Below are 14,744 nucleotides of genomic sequence, written 5' to 3'. Positions count from 1 at the left end.
CATTTTTGAATGACTACCTACTCTGTACCACACACATACAATTATTTGTAAGGTCCCTCAGTTGAGCAGAGAAATACAAACTCCGATTCAACCATAAAGACCAAGGAGATTTTCCAATGCCTCGCAAAGAAGGGCACCTATTGGTAAATGGGGTAATAAAAAACAGACATTTAATATTTCTTAAGCAAGTTATTAATTACACTTTGGATGGTGTATCAATAACACTAGTCACTACAAAGATAAAGGCATCCATCCTAACTCAGTTGCTGGAAAGGAAGGTGTTCTATTTTTGTTGTAATACTTACCTATATTACTTACATTGAATTTGGCTCCCCCTATTGTTGATCTGGAGTATTTTTCTAGAAAATGACCCGTCATGTGACCTGTTAGGAAGAAGTTGGTCATTATTGCTTCATGTAGAGCTCAGAATGCTCTGTTGTCTGCTGACAATCTTCATCCATCCTCTATGTTGTATGCCTTAGGAAGCTTTGTCAGTGAGTATTTTCATTCCTTTTGCATATATCTTTCGATTCAGAGCATTATTTGTGGAATAGATGGACAGCACTAGCTTAATTGCTACAGTATGTTAGCCTAGCTTTTGCTAGTTGTCAGTGTGAGCAAAATATCAGATTACATTCATATCTAGTTTGTATTATGCAGACATTGTTGTCTTTGTTTCAGTTTCATGGTGTTTCAACTCAATAAATCTTGTGAACATGGAGATCATGTTTTGAGGATTATTGATATAAAGGCGTTTATCTTGCTGTCAAAATATGCACAGTAATGCATACGGAGGACAGTATAGAAGGAAACCGCTCAGGGATTTCACCATGAGGATCAACAACATTGTAGTTACTCTGCAATACTAACCTAAATGACAGAATGAAAAGAAGGAAGAATGTACAGAATACAAATATTCCAAAGCATATGTCCCGTTTGCAATAAGGCACCAAAGTAAAACTTCTAAAAAATGTGGTAAGGAAATTCATTTTATGTCCTGAATACAAAGCGTTATGTTTGGGGCAAATTCAACACATCACTGAGTACCACTCATATTTTCAAGCATTGTGGTGGCTGAGTCATGTTATGGGTATGATTTTCATCAGCAAGGAACATGGAGCTACTTTTTTGGGACACAAATAAACTCAATAGACCTAAGCACAGACAAAATCCTAGAGGAAAACTTGGTTAAGTCTGATTTCCAACAGACACTGGGATACAAATTCACCTTTCAGCAGGACAATAACCTAAAACACAAGGCCAAATGGGCACTGGAATTGCTCACCAAGATGACATTGAATATTCCTGAGTGACCTAGTTACAGGTTTGGCTTGAAAATCTATGGTAAGACTTGAAAATGGCTGACTAGCAATGATCAACAACCAATTGGACAGAGCTTGAAGAATTACAAAAATAATAATGTGCAAATATTGTACAATCCAGGTGTGCAAAGCTCTTAGAGACTTACCCTGAAATACTCACATTTGTAAGCACTGCCAAATGTGATTCTAAGGTGTAATGACTCAGGGGTGTGAATACTGATGAAAATTAGTCAGTTTGGACACACCTACTCATCAAGGGGTTTTCTTTTTTCTTAATATTTTCTACATTGCAAAATAATAGTGAAGACATCAAAACTATGAAATGAGGCATATGGAATCATGTAGTAACCAAAGAAGTGTTTAACCTTTTTGGGATAGGGGGCAGTATTGAGAATTTTGGAAAAAATATGTGCCCATTTTTAACTGCCTCCTACACCAACTCAGAAGCTAGAATATGCATATTATTGTTCAGGTTTGGATAGAAAACACTCTGAATTTTCTAAAACTGGTTGAATGGTGTCTGTGAGTATAACAGAACTCCTATGGCAGGCAAAAACCTGACAAGGTTTCAAGCAGGAAGTACCCTGACAAGGAGTCGTGCGTCTTGCATCTGTTTATTGAAAAGTAAGGATCTTAGCTGTAACGTGACAATTCCCAGGGCCCCGATAGGCTCTCAGAACACGGGAAATAACTGAAGGTTAACGAGGCAGCCTCAGGCTGAAACACATTATCGGCTTTGGCAAGTGGCGGCTCAGAGGACCTTTGAATGAGGCGCGTGCACGATTCGCTCCTGAGGATAAATTTTATTCGGCTGTTTAGGCTCAATGCATATTCCGGTCGGAATATTATCACTTTTCTACGAGGTAAATGGCATAAAAATTGGTTTTAAACAGCGGTTGACATGCTTCGAAGTACGGTAATGGAATATTTAGAAATTTTTTGTCACGCCAATGCGCCATGCGCGACACCGTGATGAAGCATTCTGATAGTGTCTAGAACTCACGAACAAAACGTCGCTGTTTGGATATAACGATGGATTATTTGGGACCAAACCAACATTTGTTATTGAAGTAGAAGTCCTGGCAGTGTATTCTGACGAAGAACAAGCAAGGTAAGAACATTTTTCTTATAGGAAATGTGATTTTGGTGGAGGCTGACCTGGGTGTGTGTCTAAATAGCTAGCCCTGTGATGCCGGGCTATGTACTTAGATTATTGCAAAATGTGCTTCATCCGAAAAGCTATTTTAAAATCGGACATATCGAGTGCATAGAGGAGTAATGTATCTATAATTCTTAAAATAATTGTTATGCTTTTTGTGAACGTTTATCGTGAGTAATTTAGCAAACTGTTAGTAAATTCCCCGGAAGTTTGCGAGGGTTATGCTTTTTCATAATGACTATTTTACACCATTTTAAAGACAAGACTCTCGTTAATCTAACCACACTGTCCGATTTCAAAAAGGCTTTACAACGAAAGCAAAACGTTAGATTCTGTCAGCAGAGTACCCAGCCAGAAATGATCAGACACCCATTTTTCAAGCTAGCATATAATGTCACAAAAACCAAAACCACAGCTAAATGCAGCACTAACCTTTGATGATCTTCATCAGATGACATTCCTAGGACATTATGTTATACAATACATGCATGTTTTGTTCAATCAAGTTCATATTTATATCAAAAACCAGCTTTTTCCATTAGCATGTGACGTTCAGAACTAGCATACCCACCGCAAACTTCCGGTGAATTTACTAAATTACTCACGATAAACGTTCACAAAAAACATAACAATTATTTTAAGAATTATAGATACAGACCTCCTTTATGCAATCGCGGTGTCCGATCTTAAAATACCTTTTCGGTGAAAGCACATTTTGCAATATTCTGAGTAGATAGCTCGCCATCACGGGCTAGCTATTTTGACACCCACCAAGTTTGGCCCTCACCAAACTCAGATTTACTATAAGAAAAATTGGATTACCTTTGCTGTTCATCGTCAGAATGCACTCCCAGGACTTCTACTTCATCCACAAATGTTGTTTTGGTTCAAAATAATCCATAGTTATGTTCAAATATCCTCTGTTTTGTTCTTGCGTTCAAGACACTATCCGAAGGGTGACGAAGGGTGACGCGCGGATGCGTATCGTGACAAAACATTTCTAAATATTCCATTACCGTACTTCGAAGCATGTCAAACGCTGTTTAAAATCAATTTTTATGGAATTTTTCTCGTAAAAAAGCGATAATATTCCGACCGGGAAACCCTGTTTTCGTTGAAAGACTCAAAGTTGAAAATGGCCTCTTCACGTGCATGCGCGCACCCGTCTCATTGTTCTCAGATCGACCACTTACCAAATGCACTACTGTTTTTCAGCCATGGGCTGCAAAGTCATCATTCAACGTTCTGGCGCCCTCTGAGAGCCTATGGGAGCCGTAGGAAGTGTCACGTTACAGCAGAGATCCTCAGTTTTCAATAAAGAGTGTAGAAGGCCAAGAAATGGTCAGAGAGGGCACTTCCTGTACAGAATTTTCTCAGGTTTTTGCCTGCCATATGAGTTCTGTTATACTCACAGACACCATTCAAACAGTTTTAGAAACTTTAGGGTGTTTTCTATCCAAATCAAACAATTATATGCATATTCTAGTTTCTGGGCAGTAGTAATAACCAGATTAAATCGGGTACGTTTTTTATCTGGATGTGAAAATACTGCCCCCTACCCTAGAGAGGTTAACTTCTTGAGGCTACCTGGGACGTTAGCGTTTCCCCCCGTGGCGCACCCTATCAACTGCAGGTGCATTTCAAGAGCGGCAAATTTGAAACCAAATAAATGTACAAATTCAAATTTCTCAAACATACAACTAACTTACAGCCTTTGAAAGATAAACATCTTCTTAATCTAACCACGTTTACCGATTTCAAAAAGGTTTTACGGGGAAAGCATAAAGTTAGGTTATGTTAGGAGAGTACATTGACAATAGCGGTGTGCAATGCAGTGTCGATTCAAAGACAGGCTTCACCAAAACCATACAATCAGCTATAATTATGCACTAACCTTTTACAATCTCCATCAGATGACACTCCTAGGACATTATGTTAGACAATGCATGCATTTTTAGTTCTATCAAGTTCATATTTATATCTAAAAACAGTGTTTTACTATGGCGTTGATGTTCAGGAAATCGTTTCCCTCCAATACCGGCAGTCAAGTCATGACGACAAAATAATTAATTAATATTAGAAAACATTGCTAAAATATTATATTGTCATTCAAAGAATTATAGATTTACATCTCTTGAACGCAATGGACTTGTCAGATTTTAAATTAACCTTACTGGGAAATCACACTTTGCAATAATCTGAGCACTGCGCCAGAAAAATATGCATCGCGATACAGACTAACCGCCATGTTGGAGGAATCTAAAATCGAAAATACTATATAAATAATCCATTACCTTTGATTCTCTTCATCAGATGTCACTTCCAAAGAGTCCCAGGTCCATAACGAATGTAGTTTTGTTCAAAAAAGCTCATCATTTATGTCGAAAAACCTCCGTGTTGTAGCGCATGATCTAAGCCAGCCGGACTTCACTTCACTTCAAGAATGGAAAAAATATATTTCCGTTCGTTCAAACATGTCAAACGTTGTATCGCATAAATCATTAGGGCCTTTTTTAACCAGAACATGAATAAAATTCAAGGCGGACCATTGGGTTTTCTTTTAAAACGTTTCGGAATGAGAGTACCCACCATCAAATCGCGCGCCAGGGTGAATGATGGACCATCACGTTCCATGGCTCTTATTCGGTCAGATCTCACTGTAGAACACTCAAAACACTTTGTAAAGGCTGGGGACATCTTGTGGAAGCAATAGGAAGTGCCAGAATATACCTCACCCCCCTTTGTTTTTCAATGGCATAGGCTCAAAGTCAATTCAACACATCAGGTATCCACTTCCTGTCAGAATCTGTCTCAGGGTTTTGCCTGCCAAATGAGTTCTGTTATACTCACAGACACCATTCAAACAGTTTTTGAAACTTTAGGGTGTTTTCTATCCATATATAATAAGTATATGCATATTGTAGTTACTGGGTAGGTGTAGGAGGCATTTAAAAATGGGCACATCTTTTTTCAAAAAGTCTCAATACTGCCCCCTATACCCTAACAGGTTAAACAGGTCAACATTCACAAGACCACGAGGCCAGACGGATAATCAGGACGTGTACTGAGAGCATGCGCGTTCAACACCATAGTGCCCACAAATTTCATCACTATTTTTTTTTATTATTATTTTTTACTTATTTCACCTTTATTTAACCAGGTATGCCAGTTGAGAGCAAGTTCTCATTTACAACTGCGACCTGGCCAAGATAAAGCAAAGCAGTGCAACAAAAACAACAACACAGAGTTACAAAGAAACTTACATTCAATAACACAAAATAACAATATAAAATCTATGTACAGTGTATGCAAATGTAGAAGAGTAGGGAAGTAGGCAATAAATAGGCCCTAGAGGCGAAAATATTTACAATTTAGCATTAATACTGGAGTGATAGATGTGCAGATGATGATGTGCAAGTAGAGATACTGGGGTGCAAGAGGGTAAGTAATTATATGTGGATGAGGAAGTTGGGTGTGCTATTTACAGATTGCCTGTGTACAGGTACAGTGATCGGTGAGCTGCTCTGACAGCTGATGCTTAAAGTTAGAGAGGGAGATATAAGACTCCAGCTTCAGAGATTTTGCAATTCGTTCCAGTCATTGGCAGCAGAGAACTGGAAGGAAAGGCGGCCAAAGGAAGTGTTGGCTTTGGGGATGACCAGTGCAATATACCTGCTAGAGTGTGTGCTACGGGTGGGTGTTTCTATGGTGACCAGTGAGCTTTACCTAGCAAAGACTTATAGATGACCTTGTGCCAGTGGGTTTGGCGACAAATATGTAGTGAAGGCCAGCCAACGAGAGCATACAGGTTGCAGTGGTGGGTAGTATATGGGGCTTTGGTGATAAAGCAGATGGCACTGTGATAGACTACATCCAGTTTGCTGAGTGGAGTGTTGGCGGCAATTTTGTAAATTACATTGCCGAAGTCAAGGATGGGTAGGATAGTCAGTTTTACGAGGGTATGTTTGGCGGCATTGAGTGAAGGAGGCTTTGTTAGGAAATATGAAGCCGATTCTAGATTTAATGTTGAATTGGAGATGCTTAATGTGAGTCTGGAAAGAGAGTTTACAGTCTAACCAGACACCTTGGTATTTGTAGTTGTCCATATATTCTAGGTCAGAACCGTTCAGAGTAGTGGTCGACCGATTATGATTTTTCAATGCCGATACCGATACCGATTATTGGAGGACCAAAAAAACCCGCTGCCGATTAATCGGGCGATTATTTTTTTGATTTTTACAACATTTTTGTAATAATGACAATTACAACAATACTGAATGAACACTTATTTTAACTTAATATAATACATCAATAAAATCAATTTAGCCTCAAATAAATAATGAAACATGTTCAATTTGGTTTAAATAATGCAAAACAAAGTGTTGGAGAAGACAGTAAAAGTGCAATATGTGCCATGTAAGAAAGCTAATGTTTAAGTGCCTTGCTCAGAACATATGAAAGCTAGTGGTTCCTTTTAACATGAGTTTTCAATATTCCCAGGTAAGAAATTTTAGGTTGTAGTTATTATAGGAATTATAGGACTATTTCTCTCTATATGATTTGTATTTCATATACCTTTGACTATTGGATGTTCTTATAAGCACTTTAGTATTGCCAGTATAATAGTATAGCTTCCGTCCCTCTCCTCGCTCCTACCTGGGCTCAAACTAGGAACACATCGACAACAGCCACCCTCGAAGCAGCGTTACCCATCCAGAGGAAGGGAAACAACTACTAGTCTCAGAGCGAGTGATGTTTGAAACGCTATTAGCATGCACCTGGCTAACTAGCTAGCCATTTCACATCGGTTACACCAGCCTAATCTTGGGAGTTGATAGGCTTGACGGGGTGGAACATTCCAACAGGAATCTGTTTCAAAAAACGTAAAGTAAAAGGTTGCCAACCAACAACGCATACAAAGTAGCAACGCATACAAACCTAGCTAACTAGCTGCCGAATAGGCATCAACTCACCACGTAGCTTATTCTTAATATTTGTCCATAGGCAAACAGACATGTGAGGACAGACATTTTTCGGAATAAACGTGATGAGTGAAAAACGCAATGAAATAGACCACTCCCTACCCGGTATCTTATTCTGCCGCTATACAACTTTGTATGCGTTGTTTTTTGGAAACCTTGTTATTTACGAAGTTTTTGGAATAGATTCCTGTTGGAACGTTCCACAAATTATACCCACCCAGGTTGAAGTCATAAACAGCGCAATGCTTGAAGCACAGCAAGGGGCTGTTTGAATGAATGCTTACGAGCCTGCTGCGGCCTACCACCGCTCAGTCAGACTGCTCTATCAAATCATAGACCTAATTATAATATAATAAACACACAGAAATACGAGCCTTAGGTCATTAAAATGGTCGAATCCGGAAACTATCATCTCGAAAACAAAAGTATTTTTCTTTCAGTGACATACGGAACCGTTCCGTATTTTATCTAACGGGTGGCTAAGTCTAAATATTCCTGTTAGGCATTGATGTTTATGGTTAGGTACATTGGTGCAACGGCAGTACTTTTTTCGTAGATGAGCTTGTTAAGTCAACACCCGTTTGTCGAAGTAGGCTGTGATTCAATGACAATTAACAGGCACCGCATCGATTATATGCAGCGCAGGACACATTAGATAAACTAGTAATATCATCAACCATGTGTAGTTAACCTGTTAGGGCTAGGGGGCAGTATTTACACCGCCGGATAAAAAACGTACCCGATTTAATCTGGTTACCACTCCTACCCAGTAACTAGAATATGCATATACTTATTAGATATGAATCCACCTAGCCCTGAGAGGTTAACTAGTGATTATGTTAAGATTGATAGTTTTTTATAAGTCTAATGCTAGCTAGCAACTTACCTTTGCTTCTTGCTGCCCTCGTGTAACAGGTAGTCAGCCTGTTAATCCTTGTGGAGTGCAATGTAAGGCAGGTGGTTAGAGCGTTGGACTGGTAACTGAAGGTTGCAAAAACGAATCCCCCCTGAACAAGGCAGTTAACCCCCGTTTCTAGGCCGTCATTGTAAATAAGAATGTGTTCTTAATCTGACTTGCCTAGTTAAATAAAGGTGTAAAAAATAAAAATAAAAAATATTTTTAAAAATCGGCTGCCAAAAATACCGATTACCGATTGTTATGAAAACTTGAAATTGTCCCTAATTAATTGGCCATTCCGATTAATCGGTCGACCTCTAGTTCAGAGTAGTGATGCTAGTCGGGCAGGAGGGTGCGGGCAGCAATTGAAGAGCATGCACTTAGTTTTACTAGCATTTAAAAGCTGTTGGAGGCCATGGGAGGAGTGTTATATGGCGTTGAAGCTCGTTTGGAGGTTTGCTAGCACAGTGTCCAAAGAAGGGTCAGATGTATAAAGAATGGTGTCGTCTGTGTAGAGGTGGGTTAAAGAATCACCCGTAGCAAAATCGAAATCATTGATATATACAGAGAAAATAGTCGGCCCAAGAATTGAACCCTGTGGCACCCCAATAGAGACTGCCAGAGGTTCCGGACAACAAGCCCTCCGATTTGACACACTGCGCTCTATCAGAGAAGTAGTTGGTGAACCAGGCGAGGCAGTCATTTGAGAAGCCAAGGCTATTGAGTCTGCCGATAAGAATGTGGTGATTGACAGAGTCGAAAGCCTTGGCCAGGTCGATGAAGACGGCTGCACAGTACTGTCTTTTATCGATGGCGATTATGATATCGTTTAGGACCTTGAGCATGGCTGAGGTGCAACCATTACCAGGTCGGAAACCAGATTGCATAGTGGGGAATGTACAGGTACTGTGCGATTCAAAATGGTCAGTGATCTGTTTATTAACTTTGCATTCAAAGATTTTAGAAATGCAGGGCAGGATGGATATAGGTCTATAGCAGTTTGGGTCTAGAGTGTCTCCCCCTTTGAAGCTTTCCAATCTTTGGGGATCTCAGATGATACAAAAGAGGTTGAATAGGCTAGTAATAGGCATTGCAACAATTTCGGTGGATAATTTTAGAAAGAGAGGGTCCAGATTGTCTAGCCCAGCCGATTTGTAGGGATCCAGATTTTGCAGCTCTTTCAGAACATCAGCTGTCTAGATTTGGGTGAAGGAGTAGCGAGGTGGGTTTGTGCAAGTTGCTGCAGGGGGTGCTGAGATGTTGGCCGGGGTAGGGGTAGCCAGGTGGAAAGCATGGCCAGCCGTGGAAAAATGCATCTTGAAATGATTGATTATCGTAGATTTATCGGTGGTGACAGTGTTTCCTAGCCTCAGTGCAGTGGGCAACTGGGAGGAGGTGCTCTTATTCTCCATGGACTTTACAGTGTCCCAAAACGTTTTGGAATTAGTGCTACAGAAAACAAATTTCTGTTTGAAAAAGCTATCCTTAGCTTTCCTTACTGACTGTGTATATTGGTTCCTGACTTCCCAGAGGGGGCTATTCGATGCTAATACAAAACACCAAAGGATGTTTTTGTGCTGGTCAAGGGCAGTCAAGTCTGGGGTGAACCATGTCTGGTCTTAGTGCAAACATTTTTTGAATGGGGCATGCTTATTTAAGATGGAGAGGAAAGCACTTTTGAAGAGCAACCAGGCATCCTCTACTGACGGGATGAGGTCAATATCCTTCCAGGATACCCGGGCCAGGTCAATTAGAAAGGCCTGCTCGCTGAAGTGTTTTAGGGAGCGTTTGACAGTGATGTGGGGTGGTCGTTTGACGCACCCAAGCAATGAGGCAGTGATCACTGAGATCCTGGTTGAAGACAGCAGAGGTGTATTTAGAGGGCAAGTTGGTCAGGATGATATCTAAGAGGGTTACGGATTTAGGGTTGTAACTGGAAGGTTCCTTGAAAATTTGTGTGAGATTGAGGGCATCTAGCTTAGATTGTAGAACAGCTGGGGTGTTAAGCATGTCTCTGTTTAGGTTACCTAACAGTACGAACTCTGAAGATAAATCGATCAATTCACATATGGTGTCCAGGGCACAGCTGGGGCTGAAGGGGGCCTATAACAAGCGGCAACGGTGAGAGACTTGTTTCTGGAAAGGTGGATTTTTAAAAGTAGAAGCTCGAATTGTTTGGGCACAGACCTGGATAGTATGACAGAACTGTGCAGGCTATCTCTGCAGTAGATTGCAACTCTGCCCCCTTTGGCAATTCTATATTGTTGGAAAATGTCATAGTTAGGGTTGAAAATGTCAGGATTTTTGGTGGCCTTCGTAGGCCAGGACTCAGACACGGCTAGGACATCAGGGTTGCCGGAGTGCGCTAAAGCAGGGAATAAAACAAACTTAGGGAGGAGGCTTCTATATTTAACATGCATGAAACCAATGCTTTTACAGTTACAGAAGTCAACAAATGAGAGCGCCTGGGGAATGGGAGTGATGCTGGGCCGGCTGCTGGGCCTGGGTTAACCTCTACATCACCAGAGGAACAGAGGAGGATTACGATAAGAGTACAGCTAAAGGCTAAAAGAACTGCTTGTCTAGTGTGTTTGGAACAGAGAGTAAAAGGAGCAGGTTTCTGTGCACAGAAGAATAGATTCAAGGCATAATGTACAGACAAGGGTATGGTTGGATGTGAGTACAGGGGAGGTAAGCCTAGGCATTGAGTGACGATGAGAGAGGTTTTTGTCTCTAGAGGCACCATTTAAGGCAGGTGCAGTCACCACGTGTTGGGGGTGGAACAAAAGAGCTAGCTAAGGCATATTGAGCAGGGCTCTACGGTGAAATAAGACAAAAATTACAAACCAAAACAGCAATAGACAAGGCATATTGACATTAGGGAGAGGCATGTGTAGCTGAGTGATCATAGGGTCCAGTGAGTAGCTAGCGAGCTGGAGGCACTGCGATTCAGACAGTTAGCAGGCCGGGGCGAGCAGGCTAGCAGATGGGCCTCAGGGGGATGTCTCGACGGAAGAGCCTATTGAAACCCCTCGGACGGTTACGTCGGCAGACCAGTCGTGATGGATCGGCGGTGCCAATTGGCAAAAGAGGTATTGAAGCCCAGGAATTATCTGATGGATTTCTTCGGCTAGCCGGGAGATGGGCCTAGCTCGAGGCTAGCTCCAGGCTAACTGGTGCTTGCTTCGGGACAGACGTTAGCCAGTAGTAGTCACTCGGATAGAGCTTGCGATAGGAATCCGGAGATGTGGTAGAGAAAAACAGTCTGATATGCTCTGGGTTGATATTGCGCTGTGCAAGTTGGCAGGAGTTGACCGGGCTGAGGCTGGCAGATGTCCAAGTTAACGGTGATGACCGCTAGCAGTGGCTAGTTAGCTGGCTAGCTTTCAAAGGGGGTTCCAGTTCTAAAGTATAAAAAATAGCAGATCCATACCATATTGTGTAGATGGACATTGAGATAAAAAATATAAAAAATATATATGAAGAAAAAAGATGTATACAAGACAATCAAAACAGACTCCCCACTGCTACGCCAACTTGGAAGAAAGGTGAGCCTAGGACCTTGGGACTAAACACCTTCCTCTGCAACTAGATCCTGGACTTCCTGACGGGCTGCCCCAGGTGGTAAGGTTAGGCAACAACACATCTGCCATGCTGATCTTAAACACTGGGGCCCCTCAGGTGTACGTGCTTAGTCCCCTCCTGTACTCCCTGTTCACCCATGATTGCGTGGCCAGGCACAACTCAAACACCATCATTAAGTTTACTGATGACAACAGTGGTATGCCTGATCACACGACAACTATGAGAAAGCCTATAGGGAGGAGGTCAGAGACCTGGCAGTGTGGTGCTAGCACAACAACCTCTACCTCACAGGAAAAAGAGGGCCGAACAGGCCCCCCATTTACATCGATGGGACTGTAGTGAAGCGGGTCGAGAGTTTCAAGTTCTTTGGTGTCCAAATCACCAGCAAACTATCATGGTCCAACACACCAAGACAGTTGTGAAGAGGTCACGACAAAACTTTTTCACCCTCAGGAGACTAAAAAGATTTGGCATGGGTCCCCAGCTCCTCAAAAAGTTCTACAGCTGCACCATCGAGAGCATCCTGACTGGTTACATCACTACCCGGTATGGAAACTACTCGGCATCCGACCGTAACGCGCTACAGAGGGTAATGTGTACAGCCCAGTATATCACTGGGGCCAAGCTTCCTGCACTCCAGGACCAACACTACCGTTCAAAAGTTTGAGGGTCACTTAGAAATGTCCTTCTAGAAAGAAAAGCACATTTTCTGTCCATTAAAATAACATCAAATTGATCAGAAATACAGTGTAGACATTGTTAATGTTGTAAATGACTATTGTAGCTGGAAACGGCTGATTTTTAATGGAAGGCCCATTTAAAGAGGCCCATTATCAGCAACCATCACTTCTGTGTTCCAATGGAATGTTGTGTTAGCTAATCCAAGTTTATCATTTTAAAAGACTAATTGATCATTAGAAAACCCTTTTGCAATTGTTAGCACAGCTGAAAACTGTTGTTCTGATTAAAGAAGCAATACAACTGGCCTTCTTTAGACTAGTTGAGTATCTGGAGCGTTTGTGAGTTCGATTACAGGCTCAAAATGGCTAGAAACAAAGTACTTTCTCCTGAAACTCGTCAGTCTGCTTTTGTTCTGAGAAATGAAGGCCATTCCATGCGAGAAATTGCCAAGAAACTGAAGATATCATACAATGCTGTGTATTACTCCCTTCACAGAATAGAGCAAACAGAATAGAAAGAGTGGGAAGCCCCGGTGCACAACTGAGCAAAAGGACAAGTACATTAGAGTCACTAGTTTGAGAAACAGATGCCTCACAAGTCCTCAACTGGCAGCTTCATTAAATAGTACCCGCAAACACCAGTTTCAATGTCAACAGTGAAGTGGCGACTCCAGGATGCTGGCCTTCTAGGCAGAGTTGCAAAGAAAAAGCCATATCTCAGACTGGCCAATAAAAATAAAAGGTTAAGATGGGCAAAAGAACACAGACACTGGACAGAGGAAAAAAGTGTTACGGACAGACAAATCTAAGTTTGAGGTGCTCGGATCACATTCTTAAGAGATGTATCCCAAGATGGCGTAGCAGTGCAGTCGTGTTTGTTCGTCCTCTCGTGTACTTTTGTATTTTTCGTCCTTTTTGTATATATTTCAATTTTATTTTCAATCTCTTTTCCATTTTAATTCAATTATACCTTCCGGTAACCTGCCTCACACAATGTGATATGGAACAGCTGTAATTTCTTCTTTTTTATAGCCAGAACCACCTAGCCATCAACAGCTAATTAGCTACAAGCTATTTAGTCATTTTTAGCCACTGCTAGAGGCCTTTACCTTCTGCACAGATACCAGCCCTTTTTTTTCAGCCTACCAGTATCGGACTGTTTCTCCACTACAACGCCGGATTCCTGCCGTAAACCCTGGACCATTACTCTTGATCTTCACAGCTAGCTAGCTGCCACCGAGTGACCCAGTACCGAAGCTATCCCTGAGGCCCACCTCCCGGCCTACTCAGTTGTTCATCCAGACTCCACCCAAACACGGCTGGAATCCACTACTCCACCGGATCCTTGCCGTAATCTCTGGACCTTGGCACCGGATCACCGCTGCTACCGAGTGGCTATAGTGGCTAACCCTCCTGCCCCGAAGCTAGCACCAGTTAGCCGTGAGCCAGGCGCATCTCCCGGCTAGCAAACTAAATTACTACAACTACAATACCTCTTTCGCCATCTGGCTTGGATCCTTTGTCGACACGGCGCCCCGACACGACTGGTCTGCCGACGAATACTCCATCTGCTGTGCCTTCAACCGACCTCCGTCGGACGTCGGCGCAGATGCTTTTATTAGCCCCGGGCTGCTAACTTTAAACGCCGTGGCTCCCGCGTGCTAGCGTAGTAGCGACTACTCCGCGGCTTCCCTGTTCCATCTATTGCTGTCCCTTGGACCCTATGATCACTTGGCTACATAGCTGATGCCTGCTGTACTGTCCATTAATCACGGTTCTCTATTCTGTTTATTTTTGTTAACCTCTCTGGGGTATGTGGGACGATTTCGTCCCACCTACGTAACAGCTACTGAAATTCCAGTGGCGCGATTTTTGAATCGTTAGAAATACTATTACTTCAATTTCTCAAACATATGACTATTTTACAGCTATTTAAAGACAAGAATCTCGTTAATCTAACCCCACTGTCCGATTTCAAAAAGGCTTTACAACGAAAGCAAAACATTAGATTATGTCAGCAGAGTGCCCAGCCAGAAAAAATCAGACAGCCATTTTTCAAGCTAGCATATAATGTCACACAAACCCAAACCACAGCTAAATGCAGCACTAACCTTTGAT

The 14,744-nt window shown here is 41.9% G+C and overlaps 1 long non-coding RNA gene across 1 annotated transcript in view; it reads left to right on the top strand.

Annotated features, from left to right (window-relative positions):
- The first annotated feature begins 416 nt into the window (after positions 1-416).
- The window catches only part of LOC115158973 (uncharacterized), a 38,586-nt gene continuing 24,258 nt past the window's right edge, over positions 417-14,744 (top strand). Inside the window, exon 1 of the long non-coding RNA XR_003868789.1 lies at positions 417-494. This is a non-coding gene — a long non-coding RNA (uncharacterized LOC115158973). The remainder of the gene's footprint in view (positions 495-14,744) is intronic.

This window comes from Salmo trutta, chromosome 22 (genome assembly GCF_901001165.1).
Source record: "Salmo trutta chromosome 22, fSalTru1.1, whole genome shotgun sequence".
Taxonomy (NCBI): domain Eukaryota; kingdom Metazoa; phylum Chordata; class Actinopteri; order Salmoniformes; family Salmonidae; genus Salmo; species Salmo trutta.
Note: the sequence above shows the minus strand (reverse complement) of the source record. Positions and strands in the feature narration are given on the sequence as shown.